The sequence below is a fragment of the Oryctolagus cuniculus genome, chromosome 11, assembly GCF_964237555.1.
Source record: "Oryctolagus cuniculus chromosome 11, mOryCun1.1, whole genome shotgun sequence".
Lineage (NCBI taxonomy): Eukaryota > Metazoa > Chordata > Mammalia > Lagomorpha > Leporidae > Oryctolagus > Oryctolagus cuniculus.
In genome coordinates this window covers 18,784,751-18,812,444 of record NC_091442.1, presented here as the reverse complement: position 1 = coordinate 18,812,444, position 27,694 = coordinate 18,784,751, and the positions used below count along the sequence as shown (strand labels likewise).

The 27,694-nt window shown below is 41.5% G+C and overlaps 1 long non-coding RNA gene across 1 annotated transcript; it reads right to left on the bottom strand.

Annotated features, from left to right (window-relative positions):
* On the bottom strand, positions 1 to 27,451 carry LOC108176600 (uncharacterized). Its single transcript, XR_001793242.3, has 5 exons — positions 27,363 to 27,451; positions 14,903 to 14,977; positions 9,211 to 9,272; positions 5,135 to 5,179; positions 1 to 90 (listed from the first exon to the last, which is right to left on the bottom strand). It is a non-coding gene; the product is annotated as an uncharacterized lncRNA (long non-coding RNA).
* Positions 27,452 to 27,694: the final 243 nt, after the last annotated feature.

The window sequence follows — 27,694 nt, the reverse complement described above, 5'->3', positions numbered from 1 at the left end:
GCTACCCACCTCGTAATGACTCAGCCTTCATTGCTCCTCACTCCGCCTTGCATTTCAACTTGACATCAGCACTCACACGCATTGCATACACTACAGAGAGATGCAAAAATTGCATTGGCATTTTGGAAATTGATTTTTCAAAAGGAAAATGATTAGCTGTTCTTTATTCTGCTCTGTCTATATGTATGAACTGTTCCTTCAGGTAACCAAGTAGTTGGGAATGAGAAGTATCCCAAACAGGCAGTGTATGAAGGTAAAAAGGTAAAAGGTCACCTTCGCAAGGCTTCTTGAATTAGTAGATAAATAATGATCACAAATAGCTGCCAAAAACCAAAATCAGACAACCAGTCATCCCCTACTTCTTGATGGAAACAAAATAAAACACCACCCATAAATAAAAAATATCCGATTCTGGTTAAGTCTCTAAATCTATGTCACTATTGGCTACTTGAAATGTGACAAGTACTGAGATGAGCTATAAGTATAGCTTCACGCCAGATTTCTAAGATTTATTACCAAAAAATAGAAGATCTCTCTATGATATGGTTGATTGCATGTTGAAAAATTGTTTTGGATATATTGGTTTAGAAGCTAAATAAAATATATTATTTAAAAGATTACTTCTTATCCAAGTACTAACCAGGCCCAACCCTGCTTAGTGTTCAAGATCAGATGAAATCAGATGCACTCAGGGTGGTAGAAAGTTCCTGGAAACAAAGAACCTTGATTGGCCATGGAGCAGAAATGCACTGGTGATGGCTTCAAGCATGGAGGAAGTGGCCAAGACCAAAGGAAAGAACGTGGGCAGCCCCCAGGACAGCAGCAAAGGCAAGGACAGACACTCGCCTCTGGAGCTTGTAGCTGAGCTGCTGAGAGTGCATTTCAGCCCAGGAAACTCCTGCCAGAGTCCTGACCTCCATAACTTAGAATTCATTAATTTGTGTTGTTTAGCGCCATTACACTCACAGTGATACTTGACGGCAGCAAAGAGAGAAATACCATGGAAACCTATGTTGTGTCTTTACTGTCTTCTCTGCTCTGCACGTACTGATCTGCTCTGTGATGTCTCCTGTTGTGTTGTCTTACCCCACAGTCACACTTCGCTTCCTGAATGAGACATGGAGGCAGCACGTGGCCTCCTGCACATACCTTCCGTGTAATTTATGAAAGCCCTCCTCTCAAAGTGATTTGCTCAGATTCGATTCAGTGATGTGTAGCACTCTGATCTATGAAAATTCCACAACCATGAGGCAGCTCTTGCTTAGAGAGTGAACCCTGAAGTCAGTTCCAGGTTTCCACTCTCTAGCTGCAGGAGCTGTAGGCAGTTTAACCAACCTCTCTGAGCCTGACTTTCCCTCCTAGAACACAGGACTTAGAATCTCTTCATTCCCATTCGCTTGATTGTGGGTTTTATGAAGATAACCATCCACCTGGTGAGAATGAATGTTCTACAAGACTCTGTGTTTTCCTCTCTCATTTATATTTTGCTTTATGACTCTGCCTTAAGTGTGCTTGTCAGACACATGCAGATACTAATGGAGGTCAGTGGGAGTCACTGCCTGTTTAGCAAAGCCTGCTTTCCCAGAAGCTCTGAGTAGGATCTAATTAACGTTTAACACCTCTCAGTGGCAGCGACCTGAGGGTTAGATAACAATACCTGTGTCACCAAGTTGTTACTAAAATTAAATAGGATAACTCATGAAAATGACAGAGCCCGTACACAGAAGGCTCCGGGTGATGAAATTACAATTCAGGGAGTAAACATGTCGGCTCTTTTTTCAGAAACTAGGGTGTATTTGAATATTTACAAAATCACCCCTTCGCTTTTACATTGGCAAACTGAATTATCTGAATTCTCTAAGTGGATACTCTAAATGAAAGTCTTTATGCAAAAGCACTTTGGGAAGGTAGAAAATGCTAGATGTTACTGTAAATTCAATTTTTTAATTATATATTCATTTTTGTAAATCTTTCATTCCCAGAATAGAGACACCCTATTGGGGGAGTGTGATGTGAAATGATAGGACATGCTGGGAAGATAAATGTTTATTTTGGTTTATCAGTTTCTCCCCCTATGGTATCTGAAGCTCACTCCTGAGATGTTGGGGAAGCTTTAGAGATAGGTTGGACTGAACTTGATTCTCTTTATTGTCTTCCTAAATGAAAAGGAGACTGATAACACTGTGTGTGTGTGAGTGTGTGTGTGTGTGTTGTGCTGTCTTATTTTCATAGAAATATCAGTGATTATTGAGTAGTTGCTTGTGACTACTAACATTGGGCAGCCCTGAATCACAGTCTGGACCTACGTCTTTAAAAAGAATGGGAACACTGGCTAACGGCTTGCTTTAACATAAAATGGGAATAACAGGCACAGGCATTTGGTGTGGCAGTTAAGCCTCTACTGGGGATGCCCCCAGCCCAAATGGGGAGGGCTGGGTTCAAGTCCTGGCTCTCCTCTGCATTCTTGCTTTCTGTTCATGCATAACCTGGGAAGCAACCGGTGATAGCTCAAGTTCATGGGTCCCGGCCACACAGGTGGGAGACGTGGAGTGAGTTCTCGGCTCCTAGCATCAACCTGGTCCAGCAATTGTTGTAGGCAATTCCTGAGTGAACCAGAGGATGGGAGGTCCCTCTGTGTCTCTCTCTTTCTCACTGTTTTTCAAATAAACAAAATAATTAATTGTTTTATAAAAAGTGTGACTAATAGTAATAGATTTTTCAAAGGATATTGTGAGAATTAAATGAAACAATCCCTGTGGAAAGGGTAGTGTGGACCCTGCATGAGGGGTATTCTACAGATAACATTTGTTTTTAATATTTGTACTTCTTTGGCCAGACTATTCAAATAACAGATTATTAGGCACGTATTACAGAGATGAGGGTGAAGAGAGTAACAGTTCCCTCTCTGAGGGTGTTACAGGCTCAACAGCTAGTGACAGAAATAAGTGAGTATGCCAATAATGATGATCCCTGTAAGCGTTTGGTTGGAGGTTTTCTTTGTTACCTCCTCCAGGAGGTGGTTTCCTAGGGAGAGGACATGTTGGGTGGGGAACGGTAAATGAGACCATAGACCCATAAGGCCATCAGAGGTTCCATGTCTACACAGATTTCTCTGATTTTCACATCACGATCCTTTCAGCAAGTTTCGACTCACTTGAAGAAGAGAGGCAGGGTGCAGGCACATGGTTCAGAGGTTAAGTCACCACTTGGGACACTCACATCCACCGTCGGATGGAGTACCTTGCTCCACACCCAGTTCCTTCATTTCCAATCCAGCTTCCTGCAGCTGCACACCCTGGGGAGGCAGCAGGTGATGGCTCCAGTACTTGGGGCTCTACCACCCACGAAGGAGACCCAAACTGAGTTTCAGTCTCCTGGTTTCCACCAGGAAACCAGCTCTGGCTGCTATGGACATTTGTGTAGTAAAGAAGGGAATAAAACATCTCTCTGTCTCCCTGCCTTTCAAATAAAAATAAACACACAAAAACTGTTTTTAAGAGAAAGAATAAAAGAGGAAATTACTGTCCTCAACATTGACACCATTCCCTGAACCACAGTTTCTCAAATTCTGTTGTGCGTTTGGTTTCCTGCAGGAGTTACAAATGCTCCTCTCTGGATTCCACTGCTAAAAATCCGAGTCAGGAGCTGCAGGCAATATTCAGACACCTGTATTTTTAACACCCTGCCCAGGTTCTACTGATGCACAAGAGAGTTTGGGGACCTCTGCCTCCTTCTGGTCACCTGTGAAAAAGGGCCCCTCCTTTTGTCCAGAAGCATTAGATCTCCCTTTGCCAAGCCACCTTGCATTTCTGCGCCTGTAGAGAGTCCCCTGCAGTGAGTTCAGCTTTGCAGAAGTTTCTGTACCTGTGCTGAAGTTCCCAGCAGAGCCTGGTACGTCTCCCTGATTGCGTGCAAAGGCGTGCAGATGGGTGCAGCTGTCACCGGATGTAGGTGGGGTTCTCCGCCATCTGCAGAGGCCCCCGTTGGCCCATCTCTTCCTTGCCACAAGTTTCTCTTACTTGGACTTAGAAACCCATGAGAAAGGTTCCCGCTTACCCTTTCTGTCCTGCCTGGCGTGTGTGCTTCCCAAAAGGATCGATAGTTCCCACTAAATCCCTGGGAAATTTAAGGCAAAAACGTTGCCTTGCCCTGCTTCCTGGCAGACCAGTTCGCCTCTGAATTTCCCTGAGGATGCTGTTTTCAGAATGGGGTGTGTAAAGGCAGAAAGGCAAGCTCTGAAATGCAAGGAACCCCCTCTGGTTTGTCAGCAGCAGTTTGAGCTCATCTCTAGCCACAGCGAAAGGAAAACTAGAGGCCTGCTGGATCCCGAACACCTCGCTTCACTGGTTTGTGCAGAAAGCAGCACCTGATGTGGCAGGGCAGGAGGCTGTGCAGCTGGCCACTGGTCAGGAAAGCTTTCTGGGAAAGGAGCTCCCAGGCGATGGCAGAAGATTGGCAGCACGCAGCCCAGCCCACTGGCCCCGAGTGCCAGAGCTGCTTCACACCCACATGGCCTTCCAGTGGCTGCATCACAAGGGCTTGTGACTGAACACAGGAGGACCAGGGGTCAAGGGAAAAATAACAACTAGAAATGGTAAATTAAAACCAGAGTAGACAAAGCCTCGATAGATCGGGACTCGCTCCCTTTTGGAGCATGCATTCCTCTGCCCGGCTCCTCCAGGGACAATGCTGAGCCCCCAGCGAGTCTGAGAGATTTGGTGCTTGGGGGACAGGGACAGCAAACAGCACCCACAGGAGCCACGGACGAGCTGACACCCAGGGAAGCAGGCTCTGTGCTCTGTGTTCATCACTGAGAATCCGCAGGACAGAGTCTAAATGCCATTGGGTTTTGGTAGCCAGTGTCCTTGCTTTCCCGGCAGGATTTCAAAGCACCTCCCAGCCAGTAGTTAGCTGTAGGCAATTCAGACCTGTCAACTTTCACACCTACTCAAGGGCAGGTATGTATGTATGTATGTCCAAGCCAGGGGTCTGTTCAATAATCCTTCCTCAGATCCTGCTTCCCTCTATTCTTTTCCAAGGTCATGGTTTTTGTTTGTTTGTTTTAATTTCAAGAATCCCTTCCCCTCATTTTAATTTTTCATACTCTCATACAGAATCTTACTCCTTTTCCTACCTTTCCATTTCTCTCTCCTCTTCAAAGGTTTCTGTCTCCTTTTTCCTGCAAAGAGTTAAGGAGGATTAGCAAACCAAGGAGTTAGAGACCAGGGTTCAGAAGCCCTTGATGGGTGGGTGTTTGGCACAGTGGTTAAGACACTGCTTGGGATGGCCACATCCCATATCTTAGGTCCTAGCTTCTTGCTAAGGAGCCTGGGAGACAGTGGATGTGGGCCCAAGCACTTGATTTTCCTGTTACTCATGTGGGAGACCTGGTGGAGTTCCTGTCTCTTGGTTTTCCCTGGCCTACTCCTGGCTGTTGTGGGCTTTTTGGAAATGAACCAGCAAATGAAAGATCTCTCCTTTCTTTCTGCCTTTCAAATAAAGTGAAAATAAATAAATAAGAATTCCATGTGTCGCAGACTTTCATAGGGAAAGGCCCAAATTAAGATGAATTCATGTCAAGAAGTTCCATTTCTCAAGGGAGCTGTTTCCTGGGAGTAATTTGTTTGTGAATCCTACTCCCCAGCACATAAACTTCTGCCAGTGGACAGGCTTCCAGCAAGTTGTTCAGATCTACGATGAAGGACGAAAATTAAAAAAAAAAATACAGCTCATTTTTTACCATGTCCAAGCTTTTCCTGTGCCCTTAATAAAAGCAAAGCTCCATTCCTTTGACCTAAACCACATCACACGGGAATGTGAATCTGCACATGTTCCGTCACTTGCATCTGTGCCAATGCAGACATCACTAATCAAGCATGGTACTTTTCACCCTGCGACCAACCTCAGATGCAGAATTCCTCTCAAAAGAAAACACAAATCCTCTTTGGCATCTCTGATATGCAGCATTTCATAGATTGCTGCTCACCACATTCACTCTTTTATTTTGAAATCTTAAATTTTATTATTTTTATATCTTTTTGCCATATATCTTTACCATATTTATATGGTAAATTACCATATTTATATGGTAATTTATATACTACCTATATATAATTTAATGTGATGTTTGATACAAAATACTAATAATACTTTCTCAACTAGGAAGCATATCATAAAATGAATACCCATTAGCTTATTAACTTAAAATAATTACTTCAATGTTCTCATTATTTACATTTATTGGAAGATTTCTCTCTACCCTACACCATTGGCTCCATCCACAAACTCAATGACTATCTTCAGAAATGTGGTGTTTACCATATCCTTGCCATCATATGTATAAAATTCCAAAAGTATATACCTATATGCATATACAATTCTTTCATATATGCACATGTGCATATATGTGCATATGTGCCTGGATATATAAATCTTTATCATGTAAGTATATATTCTTTTCTTTAAAGATTTATTTATTTATTTGAAAGGCAGAGTTACAGAGAGGCACAGGCAGAGAGAGAGGGAGAGACAGAGAGATAGAGGTCTTCCCTCTGCTGGTTCACTATAGAAATGGCCACAATGGCCCGAGTGAGGCCGATCCAAAGCCAGGAGCCAGGAGCTTCTTCTCGGTCTCTCTTGCAGATGCAGGGGCCCAAGGACTTGGGCCATCTTCCACTGCTTTCCCAGGCCATAGCAGAGAGCTGGATCAGAAGTGGAGCAGCCGGGACTCAAACCAGCATCCATATGGGATGCCAGCACTGCAGGTGGTGCCTTACCTGCTAAGCCACAGCGCCGCCCCAAGCATATATTCTTAAACAATATTTACATTTTAGTTTTACTTTGTTTCTTGCATATAACAATGACACATCTATTTTCACTGATGGAAAGCATTACATTATGTAAATACAATCCAATTTTGTTTCAGGTTTTACTAATATTATTAGGCTTTTACAAAGAGATTTGTAATGAGATTTCTCCAGCATTCTCAGGGTTCCAACATACAAAGTTATTTTTGAGGTACATATTTCAGAGTGGAGTCGTGATCTGTAATTTGTGAATATTTGAAATTACCAGCTGATGCCAAATTGTTCACTAGAGTGAATGTTCATATTTACACGCACACCAAAATTCTTAGATTTCTCATCGAATCTTACAAATACTTGCTATTTTCATAATTTATTTTCCTTTAGTCTAGAAAAGATAAATTCACATCTAGTTGTCATCTTTCTTAGCATTCCCATTTTAATAATGACATTGGGCATACTGTTATTGATTTCTGGGCCATCTGCATTTCTCCTGTGAGATGCCTGTTTATGTGTTTTTTCCTTTCTTTTGTCAAGATTTTTGTCTTTTTCTTAACATTTTCATGGGTTGAAGCTTGTTTGTTTGCTTGATTTTTAATACATTCTGAATTTTAATCCTTTGTTAGCTAGCACACCTTAGAGGTTGTGTCGTATGTTTTCACTTTCTTTATGGGATCTGTTAATGCAAGAACACCAGGATTTCATCATTTGTCTTACTAAGGTGTATGGGAGTTTAAAAATACATTCTAGATATTACTCTTGCTATACATAAAATCTGCAAAGTTGTGACTTGGATTTCCACTTTCTCTTTGATGTCTTTTAAATTCTTGTCTTTGTTGGAGCTGACGTGTGGCATAGCTGATAAAATGCAATACTGGCATTCCATGTGGGCTCTAATTCCCATCCTGGCTGCTCCATTTCTGATCCAGCTCCCTGCTAATAGCTGGAAAAAACAGGACAAGATGGTCCAAGTGTTTGGACCCCTGTCACCCACATGGGAGACTCAGATGTAGCTTCCGGCTCCTGGCTTCAAGCTGGCCCATTCCTGGCCCCTGTGGCCATTCAGGGAGTAAACCAGCAGATGGGAGATCTTTCCCTTTCTCTCTATCTCTTCCTCTCTCTCTGTAACTTTCTTTCTTTTTTTTTTTTTAAAGATTTAAAGATTTATTTATTTATTTGAAAGGCAGAGCTACAGAGAGGCAGAGGCAGAGAGGGAGAGAGAGCAGAGAAGGATTGGATGTGGAGCAGCCAGGACTCGAACTAGCATCCATATGGGATGCCAGCACCACAGGCGGAGGCTTACCCCACTGCACTATAGCGCCGGCCCCCTAAGTTTCAAATACATAAATAAATCTTAAATAAAAACCAACCTCTTGTCTTTCTTAAAATTAGTACTATTAGCTTATTGTTTACGAAATCCTTCCCTACACAACGGTAAACTAAATCAAAGTCATGTGGTTACTTCTGGAAGGAAGAATGTAACATCAGTATTGAGCTCTCCGGCATGCCTTTCCACCTGCTGGGTCAAACATGAAGGCTTACAGGGAGATGTTGATGTCAAAAAAAGTAGGCCCTTCCCAGGCCTTGATCCTGAGTGATGACTACAGGGGACAGAGTCTGCTCCCCTCCAACCCCAGTTGGACAGGCAGTCTGGGTAAGACTTGGTCATCTTAAGCCACTAAGAGGAGGAGGGAGGTTATTTCCTTGGCAAAATCCAGTCTATCCTGACTGGTATGATGATTCGTTGTCTCATCACATTTGTTAAATAACTTGATGTGAAATTCTTCCTCTGTCACCAATCAACTTTCTGGACATGTGTGGACCCATGTGTTGAGTGTCTTTTTATCCTGTTGGCCAAATTGTTAAATCCCTGCATCACTACTTTGCTATCTTAATTACCATGGTTTGATACCAGAGAAAGCAATCTCTCCTATTTGATTCTTTCAGAATTTGTCTAAGTTTTGGCTGTTTGCTCCTCAAGATAAACTTCATAATTGGCCAAATTCTATGACAAAAGTTGTTAGATTTAATGAGAAAATGCACAGATGCATTTTGAGTAAAACTCACATGATTTTTAGCTTGGCTCTTCCTATCCAAAAACATAACTCCCTATCTCAATATTTATGTTTGTCTACTTCAATGAACTTCTATAATTTCCCAACATAATATACTGTATACTTGTTAGAATTATTTCTATGTAACTTCTAATTTTGTTTTATGTATGATTCAGTTATAAACATTAGATGGGAAATTTACATATTCCAAAGGTTTGCTTTGACACACAGATAGGAAAATAATTTAGATTTTGATTCTATAGTTTACCACCTTATCAACTCTCTTATTATTTTTAATAATTTGTAAATTTTGAATTTTCTAGATAGGCAATTGTATCAGTTACATCACCTACCTTTTGAGTTCTAATTCCTTGACTTCTTGTCTCACTGCTCTGCCTAGGATTCTGTAATCATGCTGGAAAAAAGAAATGACATTGAATTTTTCACCTTTTCCTGGCCTAAAGGAAATGATTCTGCCCTTTCCCATTTTGAGAGATAATTCAAATAACAACAGCAATAAGAGGTGGAATTGGAATAGCTCTGTCTTCAACCCATAATGAATTAATAAATAAAGACACTGGACATCTGTGTTAGCATCATGAAAATGGGAGATCAGACATTGTATGACTCTCAGTAAAAGAATATAAGCCCTTAAAATCTTCCTTGGCACAAAGATTGAACTTGAATCTGGTCCAGTCTCTAGTTCCTGCTGCCAAGCTGCACCATGACGATGCAGTCAACAAATCCAGACTGTGAACGATCCTGTAGGTTCAATGTCCTGGGTTCTTCAACAGATGTTAGAAGCAAAAGAGAGCATGGAGGAGTGACTGCAGTTTTGTTTTTTTTTTTAATACTTGAATGATACTCTCTCTATATATGCATATGAATATATATTCTTTTTTAAGTAAATGAGACTAAATTATAGTGAATAGGATAATACAATAAAAAGTAAAGATATAGATGGCTATAAAAGGAGAACAAATGCTATTGAAATGGGACACAGTAGGGCTTCCAATGTGGCTGGCAAAGGTCTATTTCTGATTGAGGTGATGGTTACAAGGATGCTCGCCTCATAAAAGAAATGATTAAAGCAGTGCAGGTATTTGATCTGGTGGTTAAGACTCCAGTTAAGACACCTGAGTCCCATATCGGAGTGCCTGGTTCTGGTCTCTGCTCCTGAGTCCAGCTTCTTGCTAAGGTAGATCCTGGGAGGCAGGAGTGATGGCTCAAGTAATTAGGACCCTGCCACTCAAGTGGGAAACCTGGACTGAGTTTCCAGATTGAAGCTTCAGCACCTAATCCCATTCTAGGCATTGGGCATTTGAGGAGTGAACCAGTGGATGAGCTCACTCGCTCGCTCTCTCTCTCTCGCTCTCAAAAAAAGAGATAATGTTAATGTATTGTATATTTCTCTATAAAAATTAGATTACTTTTGGATTTTTTCTCTATAAAGAATGGTAAGTGAAGAGAAATATATTTACCTTGATTGGACATTACACAATGTATACATATAGTGAAGCATAGCAGTTACCCATAAATTTGTATAATTTTATATGTTGATATTTTAAAAAAGAATGAAATAAATGATTAAAGTATACATTTTGGGTGTTTTTCAGAATTCATACTTTATTATATAATGAAAAGATTAGTTTTTAAATATATAATTTCTGAAGTAAATTGACTATATCAAGTTGAACAACTTCCTTGTATCTATATTTATAAAGCTCTTTTTCATATTAAGGGTGCACACTTATTTTTATTAAATAATCTTTCTGCATCTGTTGAAATGACTATGTCATATGTTGTTCCTTCTAAAATCCGCTAATGACTTGAATGACATATATTGATTTACTAATGTGTTAAACCATTTTACATTCCAGTGATACTCAAATTTGACTATATTTTATTATGTCCTATACTATTTAGTCACTGTTAGATTCTGCTGAAATTTTTATCCACGTGCACAAATGAATTCACCCTTTACTGGATTTGGTATAAAGGTAATGTTGGCTTCACAGAATGAGTTGGGAACATTTTCTTCTTGGTTTCTAAAACCTTGTGTAAGATTGGAATGATCTGTTCCTTGAAAGATTAGTGCAGCTTTTTTGTAAAATCATCTAAGAGGGTTATTTTCTTCATTGAAAGACTTCTCATTTTCTTTGCCTTGTGTTAATAGTTATGGTATAATTAAATATTTTTATTTTTTCTTGACTCAAATTTGGTGGTATGTGTTTCTGGGAATTTCTTTTTAATGTTGTTCAATGTGTTAGCATAAAGCTATTCATAGCATTTTATTACTAACTTTTCATCTCTTCTGCATCTAAAGTCTTCTCCCCTTTAACTTCTTTTTTTTTTTTAATCTTTTATTTAATGAATATAAATTTCCAAAGTACGACTCATGTGTTACAATGGCTTCCCCCCCCTATACCGTCCCTCCCACCCACAACCCTCCCCTTTCCCACTCCCTCTCCCCTTCCATTCACATCAAGATTCATTTTCGATTATCTTAATATACAGAAGATCAGCTTAGTATACCTTAAGTAAGTATTTCAACAGTTTGCTCCCACACAGAAACATAAAGTGAAAAATAATAGATGATTTTTTTTAAATGATGATGAAATCAGATCAGACCTATTGTCATGTTTAATCCCAGTGAGAGTCAAGTTGGGAATTGATAATTTCTTTCTTTCTTTTTTTTTTTTTTTTTTACAGAAGATCAGTTTAGTGTACATTAAGCAAAGATTTCAGTCGTTTGCACCCCCATAGAAACACAAAGTGAAATATATTGTTTGAGTACTCGTTATAGCATTAAGCCTCAGTGTACAGCACGTTAAGGACAGAGATCCTACTTTAACTTCTGAGAGTGTTCATTTGTACCTTCTCATTTTCTTTCTCTTTATATTTACCAGAAACTTAAATTCTTATTAGCTTTTCCATAAACTTTTGGTTTAGATGGCACTCTGAATTCTAGATTTGTTTTTAGCTTCATTTATTTCTTCTGTATTTATTTACTTTGTACTTCATTCTGTTTGATTGTGTTGTTCTTTCTCTTATTTCTTGAATTGAATGCTTTGCTCATTTTCTTTAAATCACATCCTGTATCTGAGTACCAATTTGAGACCTAGCTACTCTGCTTCTGATCCAGCTTCTTGCTAATACACCTGGGAAAGCAGCACAAGATGGCCCAAGCACTAAGAACCTTGCCACCCAAGTGGGAGACCCAGAAGGAGTTCCTGGTTCCTGGCTTCAGCCTGGCCCACCCCCAGGTATTATGGCCATTTGGAGAAGGAACCATCAAATGGAAGAGGTGGCGTGTGTGTGTATGTGTGTGTGTCCCTTTATTTTTAGCACTCTGCCTTTCAACTAGATAAATAAATAAATCTTAAAAATATACATAAATATGGGCAGTCACTGAGGCACAGTAGATTAAACCTCTGCCTGTGGCACCAGCATCCCACATGGGCACTTGTTCAAGTCCCATCTGCTCCACTTCCAATCCAACTTCCTGCCAAAGGTCTGGGAAAGCAGTGAAAGACAGCCCAAGTGCTTGGGCCCCTGCACCCAGGTGGGAGACCTGCAAGAATCTCCTGGCTCCTGGCTTTGGATCAGCTCAGCTCTGGCCATTGCAACCATTTGGGGAGTGAACCAACACATAGAAGACCTCTCTCTTTCTCTCTCTCTCTCTGCCTCTCATTGTCTATAAATCTGTCTCTCAAATAAATAAAATCTTTCAAAATATATATACATATAAAATAAAAGGCCTCTAACTTACCCTAGAAAATGTTGCATCCAAGTTTTGATATTTAGTGTTCTAACTTTATATTTTCAAAATGATTTCTTTTTTAATATATTAATAAAAGTACATTCTAAATTTTGTGCTTTTATTATTGTCTTCTAATATAATTACATTGTGTCTAGAGAAAGTGAAATATTTGACACCAATTCTTTGTTTTAGATTTGTCTTATGGTACAGTGTTTTTTGATAACTTTTTCCTGTGTACTTGAAAAGAATGTTTATTCTCTAATTATATGTGAACATTAGGGCAAATTTATTGTCCTAATTTTCAAAAATTTTGTATCTTCTAAGGTTTTTGTCCATTTTACCTATTGAGTTTAAATATTCCACAGTAGTGATTGATTTGACAATTTCAAGTGCAGTGATTGATTTGACAGTTTCTTTCTCAAATTCTATCAATTTTACTTTACATACTTGAGGACTTTCTGGCTTAGAATTATTGTGCTTCCTAGTAATTTGAATCTTTTCTCACCAGGGTATAAGTATCTTTGTTTTTCAAGTGCTTTTTTTTTTCTTAAACTCTGTTTTGTTTAATGTTAATCTAACTATTCCAGTTTTCTTTTGGCCAGTCTATTTTACTTGAAATAATTGTATGTCTCCCACCCAAGTACTAACCAGGCCCAACCCTGCTTAGCTTCCAAGATCAGACAAGATTGGGTGCATTCAGTGTGGTATGGCCGTGGACAGTAATTGTATGCCTTGAAATTTCAGGGATACCTGTTGAAAGTCACACATAACTGAAGTTCTAGGTTAATTTTTTAATCCCTCTTCCAATGTTTGTCATCTAACAGACATATATGTTTAATTTAGTATAATTCTTGCCATATTTGAACTTTTTCTATGTTTTTATTCCTTATTGCTTCAGTTTTCTCACTTTTCTTTTCTTGCCCTTTTCAGTTTATCAGCTTTTTGTATTCTTGCTTTTTTTACACATACCTTTTCTGTGTTCTGTGATTTTGTCTACTGGTTTAATTTATGTACTTAATCTTCAGGGTTTTAATGCTTACTCTTGGAATTTATATTTAAAATTAAATATATTTAACTATGAGATTACCTCAAAAAGTTCAGGAAAAGAACATATCATAAAAAAACTGCACCTGGTCTTCAAAAATTTATCGTACCAAAATGAATTTATCTTTTTTAGAATGATTTATTTGTTTGAGAGGCAGATAAATAGAGATTGCCTAGATGCTACTTCACTCTTCAAATGCCCTTGAAAGCCAAGGCCAGGCTGAAGCAGAAGCCACAAACTGGAAATTCACCAAGTCTCCCATGGGAGTGGCAGGTGCCCAGGGACCTGTGTCATCTCCTCTGCGTCCCGGCTCCGCATGAGCAGGAACCTGGAGGCAAGCATCACACCCAAGTACCACAGTACAGGATGTGATCATCTTCTCCAGTACCTTAACTAATGGGCTAAACTTCCACTCCAAATCTACCTTCTAATCGCATATTTCCACCAACTTTGTAAAATATCTTCATATATAAATATTAAAGATATTCAGCATATTTAGTTCTGCAGCTAATAAAATGATTTTGAACCCTTAGCATGCAACCATTGCCCTTCAGCTTAAATGTCACTCGTGACCACCATTTGAACCTTTCCCTTTTGAAAGAACAAATTAGACATCATTTGATTATCATTGTATGGGGATAATTGTTGTTTATATTTATAAGCATATTTGCCATTTTGTTTGTTTATTATTGCTTCCTAATTCATAGGCTGCCCTCTGGAATGTAGTTTTTAAACTACATTCTTTATCAGCTCTCTTACTGATAATATGTCGATGGTAAATTCCCCACTTGTATGTTTGTGTATGTGTGTGTTCTTGAAAGAACCATTATTCCATATTTGCTGGTATCTGAGAGAAAGGCAAACATAAACTCAAATTTTAAAGGCAAAAATCAAGGCAGAGCTTGATATTTAAACTAGACAATTTGATACAATAAAAATAATGCCATTTTATATAAGAAGAAAGAATGAAGATCTAAGTTCTTCTTTTGGCCTGGAATAAATTATCCCATAATGTTCATTAATTTATGTGTGAAATAAACATATGGTACGTAGCTGCTAATTGCTTGGCTCTCTCCTAGGTGTTCATGATTAAAAACATAAGGAACGGTTTCTGGCTACAGTGAGCTCAGCCTATGAGGAGACTCATACTCATTCATCAGGTAGTTAGAGAGGATTCTGTATGTGGCATAAGGGGAAGATCTATTTATAGTGTCTTAAGAAAAAAACAAGCATCCACCTGGGTTTCATGTAGGGAGGACTGAAGAGATTTGTCTCCATAGAGGCCATGTGGGTAGAGGTGGGAAAGGCATTCCTAGAGGAAGAAAAAGAGAAAAGGATGAGAGAAAAGACATCCGCATTCCATAACCACATCCCACATTGGGGTACCACTCTGGGACCCTGTTTCCTGCCAATGTGCACCCTAGCAAGCAGCAGGTGACTCAAGTATTTGGATCTTAGCCACCCACGTGGTGACCTGGATTTAGTTCAGGGCTCCTGGCTTTGAGCTGGCCCAGCTGTAGCTTTAGCTGTTACATTCTGTCTCTCTGTCTCTGTCTCTCTCTTTCTCTCCCCACCCTCCCTCCCTCCCCTTGGACTTTCAAAATAAATAAATAAACCTTTTTTAAAAATGAAAATACTTTAGGAGGAAATGCAGCTTTAAAATGAAGGAGTAGAGTTTAGTTTGGAACATTTTGGGTTTTAGATGCCAGTGAACATTAAAATCGATGTCTGTGAAATTCTGGCTTTCAAGCTTTGTTTTTCTGACATGGGGCACCACTTAGGGCACAGCTACAATATAATTAATTGTAAAAGAATACTGGGGTTGTAAGTTCTTGGTGGAATATACCCCACTGAAAGTTATAAGGAGGCAAAACCAGGACTCTCGGAACTCTCAGAATCCACAAGGCAAGGAAGGGGCATCATGCTAGCCAACAGCCATGGAGTGTCCAAGAACTGAAGTTCACGTGACTTTGATGGCCTACTTTAAGGCCACTTCCACTCCATATACTGGTGTCTAAGATTGTGTATGTTTTATCAAGTGGTCAGGCAACAGCTACTTTATCTGCAATGGTTTAATCAAACTTCATAATGAGTCCTTACTTGTTTGGAAATTGAATGTGTCCCATAAAACATGGCCAAGATACTGTATTAAATGTCTGCTTGGACATTCTCTGCAATGTCTATAACCCTCCATTGCCAGAACAATTAAAGCCATTCTCTCTAGGACATGGAACATACTCAATAAACCAATGAATCCATCCATCTCTACTCATGCATATACTGGGGTTACCCAGACAATTCACTATTGTATTGGCTATATGCTTATCAAACTTCACCTTAAATCCTTCCTCCCTACAAAATCTCTTCCCATAGAGTTATGGGAAATGGATCTGTCTCTTCCCTTAGAAGTGGGCATCTAAGGAAATAGTCCCTGGATCTTTATAGCTATCAAAGCATCACCAAGGAAAAGAGCTCTGTGTGCCCAGTGAAAATATCTGGCAGAACCAAACATAGCTATTTCACTCTTTGCCTTTTAGATACCAGAGTAAATGCAGTAGGAATGGTAATGATGTTGCCCCAACCAATGTTTGATCAGATCAGCCTTCAAGCAAAGATTTATCCCCCTAAATATTATGCTTTGATAAAAGTACCACTGAGAATTTGTGATTATTGGAGTTTTTTTGAAAAAAAAAAAAAACAGGTTACTTCATAAGCCATTACATAAAACACTAATTATCCAATATTTCTACCAGCAGGGTCTCTTGTACTAATTAAATTAACACTGAAGACTGCTAACATCATTGATTAAGAGTCCCAAGTAGTGTATATCAGTAACAATTAGGATCATTTCATTTTGGGCAAAAATCAAATCTGCCCTTCCTTCCCCCAGGGGAATAATGACCCTATTTTCCTAATAACCAAAGCTTTCATCCAGGAATAAAGGATTTGTGATTTGTCTGTATTTTGTCGCTAATTAGGGAGCCTGGTTAGGGGCTGGCAGCCCTTAGGTTGATGATGTGATTAAGATCAACAAATCTGGCTTTGAATTTGGTTGAACTCATTCACACCACATTATTTAGCAGGTGTGTAATCCTGAGCAAAGTATGACCTTCTACTGGGTTCAGTTTCCTTTTATGTGGCCTGTTGAATGAAATAGGCCTCACCTCAAAGAATGATGATGATCATAATGAGCAACGTCTTATACAAGAATTAATTCTGGCACAGGAGAAGAGCTGAGCAAATGGTGGGTGTTATCAGTGTCAAGTGTGTTTATTGTTCGATTGTTCTATAATTTAAGACACTTCCAATATCTCTTCCTAAAACAAAGTTAGAAGGGAATGTTGAGAGGATCACAGTCTTTACTGAAAAGCAAAAATGCTGACTTTGAGTAGATCCAAGAGAGACTCCAATGGTGGATCTTTATGCCTGTCTACTTCTATAAAAATCTTATGAAGAACATTGAATAATAAATACTCATGGAGAAGATATGGCCAATGATTCCTTGAACTATTGTGAAAAGGGGAGGGGGACAGGATGGTCATTTGCAGTCTGGTCACTTTGTGGTCAGTCTTCATGTTCCTTTAGAATGCTTTGCTCACAGAGTCGAAGAGTGCCTGCACGTGTTTTGGAGATGCTACGTTGGGGAATTACAGCAACAGCAACATCATTTGTTTAAAAAGCTGGGTTCAATCCACCCATCTCCCTTTTGTGCCAGTCACTGTGCTGAAATTCCAGCATTGTCGCATTCTATCCTCATGTGAAGAAGATACTGCAATGACTGCCAGGTTGATAGAATTCTTCTTATTCTACAAATGAATAAACTAGAGTCCAAGAGAGTAAATGACTCCTCCAGGTTCACCCAACTAGAGCATGACCAAGGCAGAATTTGAATTTTATCTTCCACATTCCAAAACTAACATCCTTGAGCACAAGCACCCCCTCTCCGTATGTGGAAGGCCCTTTTCTTTCCTGTGGGCATCCGGGATGACAGCACATCCAGGAGCCCCTGGTTACCATTCCTTCTGCCTATCTAACCCCAGGATCTTTTGTGACTGTTCACTCACCCAGGGCTACTTTCACATTTTTCACAAGCTTCCAAGCAGACCGACTGCAAAATGAAGTTGGCCATTACCCAAATTCCCCAATGCGCCCTTGGCTCTCACACTCAGATTTCTGACTTTGAAGAGGCAGTCGCACTGCACTCAGGTGTTTGTGGTCCACTGTGTCCCATTCTGTCCCTCTCTTGTCCTTTCTTCCTCAACCCTGATTATCAATCCTCACCTGAAACCTCCTTTGCAATTCTCTTTCCACATGAAGCTCCAACAGCCTCCTTGTAAACCAGCGTTTTCCAAACTGATCTAACCTGTGTGAGCCTCAAATCCCCCTTTCTTTCCACTTTTGTATCCCACCTTTTTGCAGGGCCCACCTTCCTCAGCTTCTCTTCCCTGGTACCCACTTTCCACACTCTCCCTCCAGCTCAGCATTTCTTTTAAGGCCTTTCCATCCACCCCTCCCTCATGCTCAGGCCCTAGAACTAAGCACTCCATCTAATGGACCTTCTCACTCAGCCACAATATTTACTTTCCGATACATTGGATTTATAGAGTGTTTGCCTGAATTAAAATGAGAAATTTTAGAGCAAACCAAAGCTTTTTAGCTGCTAAGCTCTGTCATGTACTTTAAATAAGGAGAGGGGGGAGTGTGTGTGTGGAGGGGTGCTTGATGCATCCACCTACCCCTGAATTGCCATTTTGTCCCAGGCTGCTCACCTTCCAACCCAGCTGGTGCCTACCTGGCCCCACTCACCTCCCCCCCAGCTACGTTAACAAAGCAATTACTGCTCATCCGCAGAGTTCTCTCTAATCGACTCCCAGTGAAATAATATTTGCTTTCCATGCCTACTTTGAATCCCACTCACTTTGTTAAAAGATTGCCTCTGGCTGTCTCCGCTGGCCTAATCTAATAGTTTCTAGTTTGTACAAGCAAAGCGGTTTTAACCACCTATATAAATAACTTAAGCAGGAGAGGACAGTCGTGCAGCCCCATTGCAGGGCTATAGGACATGACAGATCCCCAAATGATGCCTTGGCCAAGTTCCTGGGGGAGCGCCACCAGCTCAGTGGGAGCAATTACCATATTGTATCAGGCTGAAAGGACAGTCTGTCTTCCTACAGACAGGCTGATGGGAAACAAAACATTTCTGTCTGGTTTCTCCAGTGCGGGAGACCATCTGAAGTGTCTCTGGCCCCTCCATGCTGCCTGCATTTATGGTAGCACAGGGAGCCTGTTCAAAGTAGGGAGAGGTATAAGGGGCTAAATCAAGCTGTTTTTTCCCCTGTGAACAATTGCAATGCAATCCATTTGGCTTCTTGAAAAAAAAAATTACAATAGAATACACAAAACATGAAAATGCACCATCATTACCATGTTAATGTGGACAATTTAGTCCACATGTGTGGGTCAATAGGCCAAGGCAGCAGCTCTCTGCACAGGAATGAGCAGCTGGAGAGAGCACAGAGGAAGTGTGTCCGGGACATGATGGAGAGGAGACCACAAATGCAGAGGGGCAGGTCACTGGAGACAAATAATAGAGCAAAGGGCATTTGGCCTTAGTCTTCAGAGTAAGTGTCCTGGAAGCATGCATGTCCTTTGAGTTAGATGTGACCTCATGTTAGCCCCTATCATCCTACCACCTAAGAATCAACACAAAGTGGTAAAAGCTCCTACCAAACATATGGCTGAAGGCCAAATGTCCCTCCCAGTTCTTCAGACACGCTGGAGTTGGTAGTTAGGGAGGTCTTGACTTGTCCAACTTGTTTGAACTCTCAATTCCTGCTTCTACTGAAACAGCTTGTGTTGTAACCTTATATCCTAGATGTTTAAAACTTTTTTTCTTCCAAAAAAGCAGCATTCCTCTGGACATTGCTATCCCTTCAATTGTTTTCACTTCCCAAAATACCACGTATGCAATACAAGGCTGGATAATAATGATGTTACTGTTAATATTATTAACATCAATAATCTTGCCAGGAACTATTCCAATAATTTTGCATATGGACTCATTCTCAACAAACTGATGTTTGTCATGTTTATCTAAACAGCACGGAAAGTCAATTAAAACAGAATATTAGACAATTGCTTCCTATTTTCAAGAGGAAATTTGCATGCTGTGTGCCTGTCATTTTTCTCCTCTTATAGTGCCCCCTTTCCATTCCAAAACTCAGAGATCCCCAAAGCTTCTTAAGGGACTCCTAACTTCCTTTATTGAAAGATTTATTTATTTGGAAGGCAGAGTGACAGAAACAGTGAGAGACACAGAAAGAGAGCCAGAGAGAGAGAGAGAGATTGATTTTCCATCTTCTGGTTCACTTCCCAAATGACCATAACATCCAGGGCTGGACCAGGCCAAATCCAGGAGCCCAGAACTCCATCCAAGTCTTTCATGTGAGTGGCAGGGACCCAAGTACTTGGGCCATCATCCACTGCCTTCCTAGGTGCATTAATAGGAAGCTGGATTGGAAGTGGAGGAGCTGGGATTTGAACCAAGCACTCTCGTATGGGGTGCAAGAATCCCAAGCATCAGTTTAAGCTGCTGTGCCACTACGCCCACCCCTCTTAACTCTTGTTTTTATATCATATCTCATGCAGCATCTTTCCTGAGGCCGTACCTCCCACATCTAAACAAAGACCCATCAAGTTGTCTGCCCTTAATCTCTCAAACCCTCTCCCTCAAGGGACTCTCGGGGCAAACTGGATGATAGCATGTATTTCTCCTCCTTAAACAGTAAAAGGAGGGCTTCAAGAAGGACACGTGTTCTAGGGTATGCAACATGCATTAGAGGTTGTAAAGGCCCCGTGATTTCCAAGACAACCATGAGAAAGCAAGCACTCAGCTTCTGATAGAAGAGTGAGAGAGGCAGGCAGGAATCTAATAGGTGCTGACTGCTTGGTGTGTGCCACACTTTGCATGACCACTCTGCCTTTGAGAAAGCCCAGTGAGCATGGTGCTAATATCCAAACAGTACAGCTGAAGAAAGCGAGGGTCACAGGGAGTGAGCTACATCCCCAGAACTGCACATGTAGTTAGTAGCAGACTAGACACTTTTCCTGCCATATTTTGCTAGCTTGTGTAGGCACATAAGAAAGAAAAGGCTGCTTAAAGATGGACCTTAATTTGCTGTGGCTGTCACTTGTGACCTTTCAGTGGCAAACACCAAGGTTTCTTATTATCTGGGTTTGATCCGTATTTCCATGTACCCTGTCCCTCACTCCCCACTCCAGGAGTGAGTGCATCAACTCCCCAAGAGGACTTAATAGCAATGATTTGCAACATTTTTTATTTTCTAATTTCCCTTTTAAAAATCAATAAATGGTTAGTGATGCTGTTAATAGAGTGAAAGCAGATTTCTCTCTATTATGAAAATGATATTTGTAGCATTCATCACACACACCATAGAAGTAGATGAGACAAAGAAAGGAGAGCAGAGGGGTTGGTGCCATGGCTCACTTGGTTAATCCTCCACCTGCAGCACCGGCATCCCATATGGGCAGCAGGTTCTAGTCCCAATTGCTCCTCTTCCAGTCCAGCTCACTGCTGTGGCCTGGGAGGGCAGTGGAAGATGGCCCAAGTGCTTGGGCCCTGCACCCACATGGGAGACCAGGAAGAAGCACCTGGCTCCTGGCTTCAGATTGGCGCAGCGCCAGCCATGCTGGCCATTTGGGGAGTGAATCAGTGGAAGGAAGACCATTCTCTCTCTCTCTCGCTCATTGTCTATAACTCTACCTGTTAAATAAATAAAAATAAAGAGAGAGAAAGGAGAGCAGAGAGGAATGAGAGGAGAGAAGGGAAGAGAGGAGAGAAATCACTGGGTTTCTGGGTTTATATGGTCCTAAATACTTGGGTTCAGATGCTTGCAGCCAAAAGAGAACATAATGCAGTAAAGAATACGCCACCATAGCTCAATAGGCTAATCCTCCGCCTCCAGCGCCGGCACCCCAGGTTCTAGTCCCGGTCGGGGCGCCGGATTCTGTCCCGGTTGCCCCTCTTCCAGAACAGCTCTCTGCTGTGGCCCGGGAGTGCAGTGGAGGATGGTCCAAGTGCTTGGGCCCTGCACCCCATGGGAGACCAGGAGAAGCACCTGGCTCCTGGCTTCGGATCAGCGCGGTGCACCGGCCGCAGTGCGCTGGCCGCAGCGGCCATTGGAGGGTGAACCAACGGCAAAAGGAAAACCTTTCTCTCTCTCTCTCTCTCACTGTCCACTCCCCCTGTCACAAAATAAATAAATAAATAAATAAATAAATAAATAAATAAATAAATAAAACGAGTTTTAGCTTAGGGATCTGAGTGATGACTCTTCCCACCTCAAAGGACTGTTTTGAAGATTAGATGTAATAGAGCATTAATAGCACAGAGCACATTGTCTCATAGATAGGAGGTGCTGGGTTGGAGTTAGTCACAGCTGCAGGTGAGCAGGTCCTCTTCAGTGACGCTGCCCTCCTTGGAGGTCTAGGATGTCACTCTCCTTCAGTACACTGAGTTAAATCCTCCCAAGCCAGCATCCAGCCCCCAGCCTGGAACCTCCCCCAGTTACCCCACATTCACTTTGTGATTTCAGGAACACCATTTCTATTCTCTCTACTTTAATATTCCTACTATCTTCATATTTTATTGCCAAGTTCAGCTCAGAAATTTTTCATAAATACTCAGACATAACTTCTGATCATCCTGAAATAATCACAACTGAATAGGGGAGGAATTAATTCCTGTAATGAGCCAAGAACTACTTTTGAGTGGATGATCTTTGCAACCTGGTCCTAAGGCAATGCATGGTTTTCAATGAGGCCTCAGAAATACTGAGTACACAACCAAGTCTTAGAGCCAAGTCCTTCCTAATTATGGAGAGCACTCTGTTATACCTGAAGAAAGCTACACAGATGTCAAAAATGGGTTAACCAGTGAGATCATCCTTTCATAATTATACCTAGGAGCCTGCTGGGAAAGAAGATCCAAGTGAAATCAGTAGCTGAGTTCCTCAAGTAATATGCATTAATTTGGGGTAGAGAAGTAAATAAGACAACACCGGGTTGAGAGCAGAAAAGATGAAAGAGATCGTTTTCCATTTTTCTTGCTTTATTAGAGTGAGATTTGACTCTTTTCTGCAGTAGTTTTACTTCTCATACCCCCAAAATCAGGAAGAAGAGCCTCAAGAAACCTGGATGACCAGGAGAGGACCATGTAGAATGAGTCTCTTTTCCTACCCTGTTCCCTGGGAAGGAAGGCACTTCTGAGTTAGCATCTATGCTCCCAACAAGAGTAACATCATGAGGTAATGCCTTCTTCCCACTCAGATGGGATACATAGCAAACTGCCAAGTACATATGGCAAAAGTAAAGAGAGAAAGAAGTGCTCTAGGGATGAACATAGATAAGCTGGACCTTGGGTGTGGGGAGGGTCACCTGCAAATGAGGGTAGACCCCAAAGAAGAGGGACATCCTGACGACTTTCTGCACACTGGCTGGCATAGGGTCCATGCATCTCTGCCTCCCTTGCCTTCCACACCTATGAGTATTTCCAGTAAGACTGTGCTCAGGAATAGCTGTGCCCTCACCATCACTCCTGAGCTCTTGCTTGGGAATCTGTGGGAAAATTCTGCAAGTTTGGGCTAGAAAAAGGAGAGGGTCGGCCGGCGCTGCGGCTCACTAGGCTAATCCTCCGCCTTGCGGCGCCGGCACACCGGGTTCTAGTCCCGGTCGGGGCGCCGGATTCTGTCCCGGTTGCCCCTCTTCCAGGCCAGCCCTCTGCTGTGGCCAGGGAGTGCAGTGGAGGATGGCCCAAGTGCTTGGGCCCTGCACCCCATGGGAGACCAGGAAAAGCACCTGGCTCCTGGCTCCTGCCATCGGATCAGCGCGGTGCGCCGGCCGCAGCACGCCGGCCGCGGCGGCCATTGGAGGGTGAACCAACGGCAAAGGAAGACCTTTCTCTCTCTCTCTCTCTCTCTCACTGTCCACTCTGCCTGTCAAAAAATAAAAAAAAAAAAAAAGAAAAAGGAGAGGGTTTCCTTTCCTCTGAAAATGCAAGTGTGGTGATTTGTTCAAAGGGTTCTTATAAGGGGATTTTCTTGTCTTGCCAACCATAGGACACACTGTGGAGATGAATTCTTCCATGCTATGCAAGAGGCCTTTTATAACTTAGTCTTTTACTCCAACAGTTGGAGTTCCATTGAGGCAATTCAGCCTGATGCTTCCTGAGGTCTTTGCATCACCAACCTGGGCTAGTTCTAGCAATGCTAGAAAGAACCCAGCTTCTACTCCACACCCTGGGTCAAGAACTGGCCAAGCTAAACATAGCGCTTGCCCTAGAGCTCATACTGCAGGTGGGGACACTGGCTCAACAGGCCACATGGTTCAGTAAGGGCTGAAGTAAGGTTTTATAAAAGGTGTATTAGGTCAGAGTGGGATGAAGACATAGAGGAATACATCTCTCTGGTATTGGGGGGCAGTGGCAGATGTCTGGATGACTCAATAGAGGTGATAATCTATTATGTGCATATGGAAAGACATGTATTAGGTAGGCAGAAAAAGAGTGAGTATTTCAGATGGAGTCAAGACATCAAGGAAATGTTAATAATTAATGACCAGTCTACCTGTCACCAGCAGTCATAGAGTCCACCCAATGGTTGACGTAAGAGAAGCCAGTGTAAGCAAGATCACATAGGACTGGTAATACTAAGAAAGGAGTGCAAATGGTATTCTCAGGACAGCTGAGAGCCACTGGTGGTTTCAGCAGAAGAGTATGGTCAGGGGACTCCATCTGTAACTGAAAGGGATGTGTCTGGCAATCAGGAGAACAATTAAAAGAGTATTGTGGGTCCAGATAAAAGGTAGGGTGGGTTGGGACCCAAGGGGTAGCTGAGAAGTTGGAGAGGAGGGGATGGGCAAAAGAGATACAAGATAGATGAGATGGAAATAAGGGGACTGCTTTAGCATGGACCAGGAGATGAGAGGCAGCTGATAGTCACTTGAGATTTTGAGCTTGGGAGGCAAATCAAGGAAGTGATGTGGAGGCAGACTTAGAGAAGACATCAAGAGGTCACCATTGTAGTTCCCACCTGTCTTCATACTGTTCCTTGTCTACCTTGACGTCTTTCTGTTTCCACAACATCTCCCTCATAGGACTGCAGCCTACGTGAGGGGTTCTTAGCATTGGTATTTCTATAACTGATTATGTCAAGTTGGAGCAACTGCCAGATTTTATACAGTGTGTTTCCCAGCTTCACCCAGTCCATGAGCTTAAACCCTTTCAGAATGATTTCCAAGACTACCCAACAATCTGATTTTATTTCTCCATTGCATGTATGATTTCCTGAAACTCTATCATATACTCATTTTTTTTCTTATTTATCTGCTTCTTTTAGCCAATTTAAGTCTCCTTGGGATAACATTGACCCTATCTCCCTGGTTGGTGCTATAATTAGCAGCAAACCTTATATTCAGTGTCTAGAAGAGTGCCTGGTATAAAATGAGTAAGCATGTGTTGATGGATAAGTGTGTGAATGAATGAATAAATGGGTGAATGGATGAATGAATGAACATGATCAGCACCATTGCAGAAACCTGAAAACATGTAATTAACTGCTAAACCCTTAGCATGGAAGGCATCCCAGAGTAGACAGACAGCACTGAATCAGGAAGGCTCAGGATTTTCCATCAAAATCCTGAAACAGCATAAACAAAAGCTTCCAGTTGTGACAGTATTTGTGAAACAAACTGCGATCATCAATCTTGCTCCCAGTCACCCTACCTGATGCTGCTGAACCTCTATGCTTGCCCTAGGACTGCGTGGAAAAGAAGAATCACCCAAAATTTATGATTCTCTGTAATTCTCTTCAGTCTCCCAGAAGTATAGGTCCAGATCTGATTTGCATATAAATGGTCATAATTTTTTAATCATAGATAAATGCCATTCTGTTTGCTTGTCCTTGTGCCTCCCTTGATGGAGAAACAAGAGTGACTTACGATTCACGAGTCACAGCAATTAAAACACATATACATACAGCTCTTCCTTTCTTCCTGAGTTCTCTCTCCTTCTCTCGCCCCTGAATAACAGAAAATGGCATCTTTGTGGAGATGCAATGGTCAGAAATAAGGACTCTGGATTCATATCTCTTCTTAAATCCTAGGTCTTTCAACCACTTCCTGTGCAATTTTGAACAAATAACTTTATCTCTCTATCCCTAATTCATCATCTGGAATATAGGTAAAAATAAAAAATAATATGTCTCTTGCAAGGATTAAAAGAACTAATGCATCTGAAATACTAACATGAAATGAGCCCTCAAATAAGAGTTAGTAATACTATTGCTTCATCATTATCTGATTGGGTGAAAATATAGAGATGACTCAGTTCAAATCAGAAAGAGAAATGCAAGGTCTCACTTGCATCAGAAAGGAGAGAGAGAAAGGAAGCAGCCCTTTTGGAATTTTGATGCAGATACAACCTTGATGGTGCTCATATTGAAAAAGTACATACTTCACACTAGAGAAATCTTCATTTGGTGCTTGAATCTCACTAACATTCGGCATTAAGAATTAAGACACACGATTTTAAGACATTAAGAACTAGACCAGCACAGGAGAATTCAGTCACCAGTGGACAGAGATCTATTTCATGCTTGTTTCAGAGACAGCCATGTTGGTTTCTATTTCAACTCTACTGCTTCTGAGATACTATGTGGAGCAGAGAGGTGAGGTGCAGGTGGGGGTGGAATGAACACTTAATGAGTCCCTCCTGCTGATGTTTTTCTTTCTTTATCTTATCTCATTTCCACACTGCCCTATGAGGCAAGATTTATTATCCCAATTTGCAAATGAGGAATATGAAGCTTAACAAGGTTAAGTAATTTGCTCACAGTTGATAAGGGAGAACCTAGAGTTAAAGCTAGGCTGCCGAAATGCATTCATTTGTAACAGGTTTCCTATTTTTATGGAGATTGAAGGTGTAGGATTGTTTGGTAGCCCCAGTGCATGGACATCTTTTGACAGAAATTATTTCCTAGAATCATGTGTTTAATTATCAGCGTTCTGTAGGCCCTCTAGTACCATGAACTCAGCATGTCCAAAATGAAGCCAAATATTTCTCCGCTCCCCCATTCTCACTCGCCCTATTATTACATATCTGCTTCTTTTACATTTCTTTACAAATCATTCTCTGCCACTGTGAGTCACTATAGGATCTTCCCTGCACTCACCTCCTAGTATTCCCTAAGTCAGGAAAGCTTGTCTACTCTGCCTTTGAAGGTACGTTAAATCTACCCAGGCTCAACTGCACCAGTAAGTTATATCATTTCTCGGGGCCTGTGCTGAGGCATAGCAGGTAAAGCTGTCTCCTGCAGTGTCAGTATCCTATGTGGGCACCAGTTCGAGTCCTGGCTGCTCCACTTCCAATTCAGCTCTCTGCTATGGCCTGGGAAAGCAGTAGAAGATGGCCCAAGTCCTTGGGCCCCTGCATCCATGTTGGATACCCGGAAGAAGCTCCTGGCTTCGGATCAGCTCAGCTCTGGTCATTTCGGCCATCTGGGGAGTGACCCAGGAGATGGAAGACCTGTCTCTCTCTCTCTCTCTCTCTCTCTCTCTCTCTCTTTCTGCCTCTGTGCCTTTCAAAAAATAAATAAATCTTTAAAAAATATATCATTTCTCACCTGAAGCAAGTAGCTTCAATCTTCCTCTCCGGCATCTTTGTCCTTGATATGCATCTCTCTGGTCCATCTTTTTTGTGCTCTCATGACTGCTATTAAGAAAACAACACTAATTATGCCACCATCCTGCTCTAAAATGCTTAGGACTCCCCCCCTGCAAACATGTTAAAGATAGAACATCTTAGTAAGGCATCTACAATATAACTCAACAATATGCTCTCACCTCCCCCCAACCCTGATGAACATTCCTAACTGTTCTTCTCCACTGTCTTTCCCACTTCGGAAAAGGCCCACTTCACTGGCTTGTTGTTGACTGTTTAACCTTTAAAGCCTAC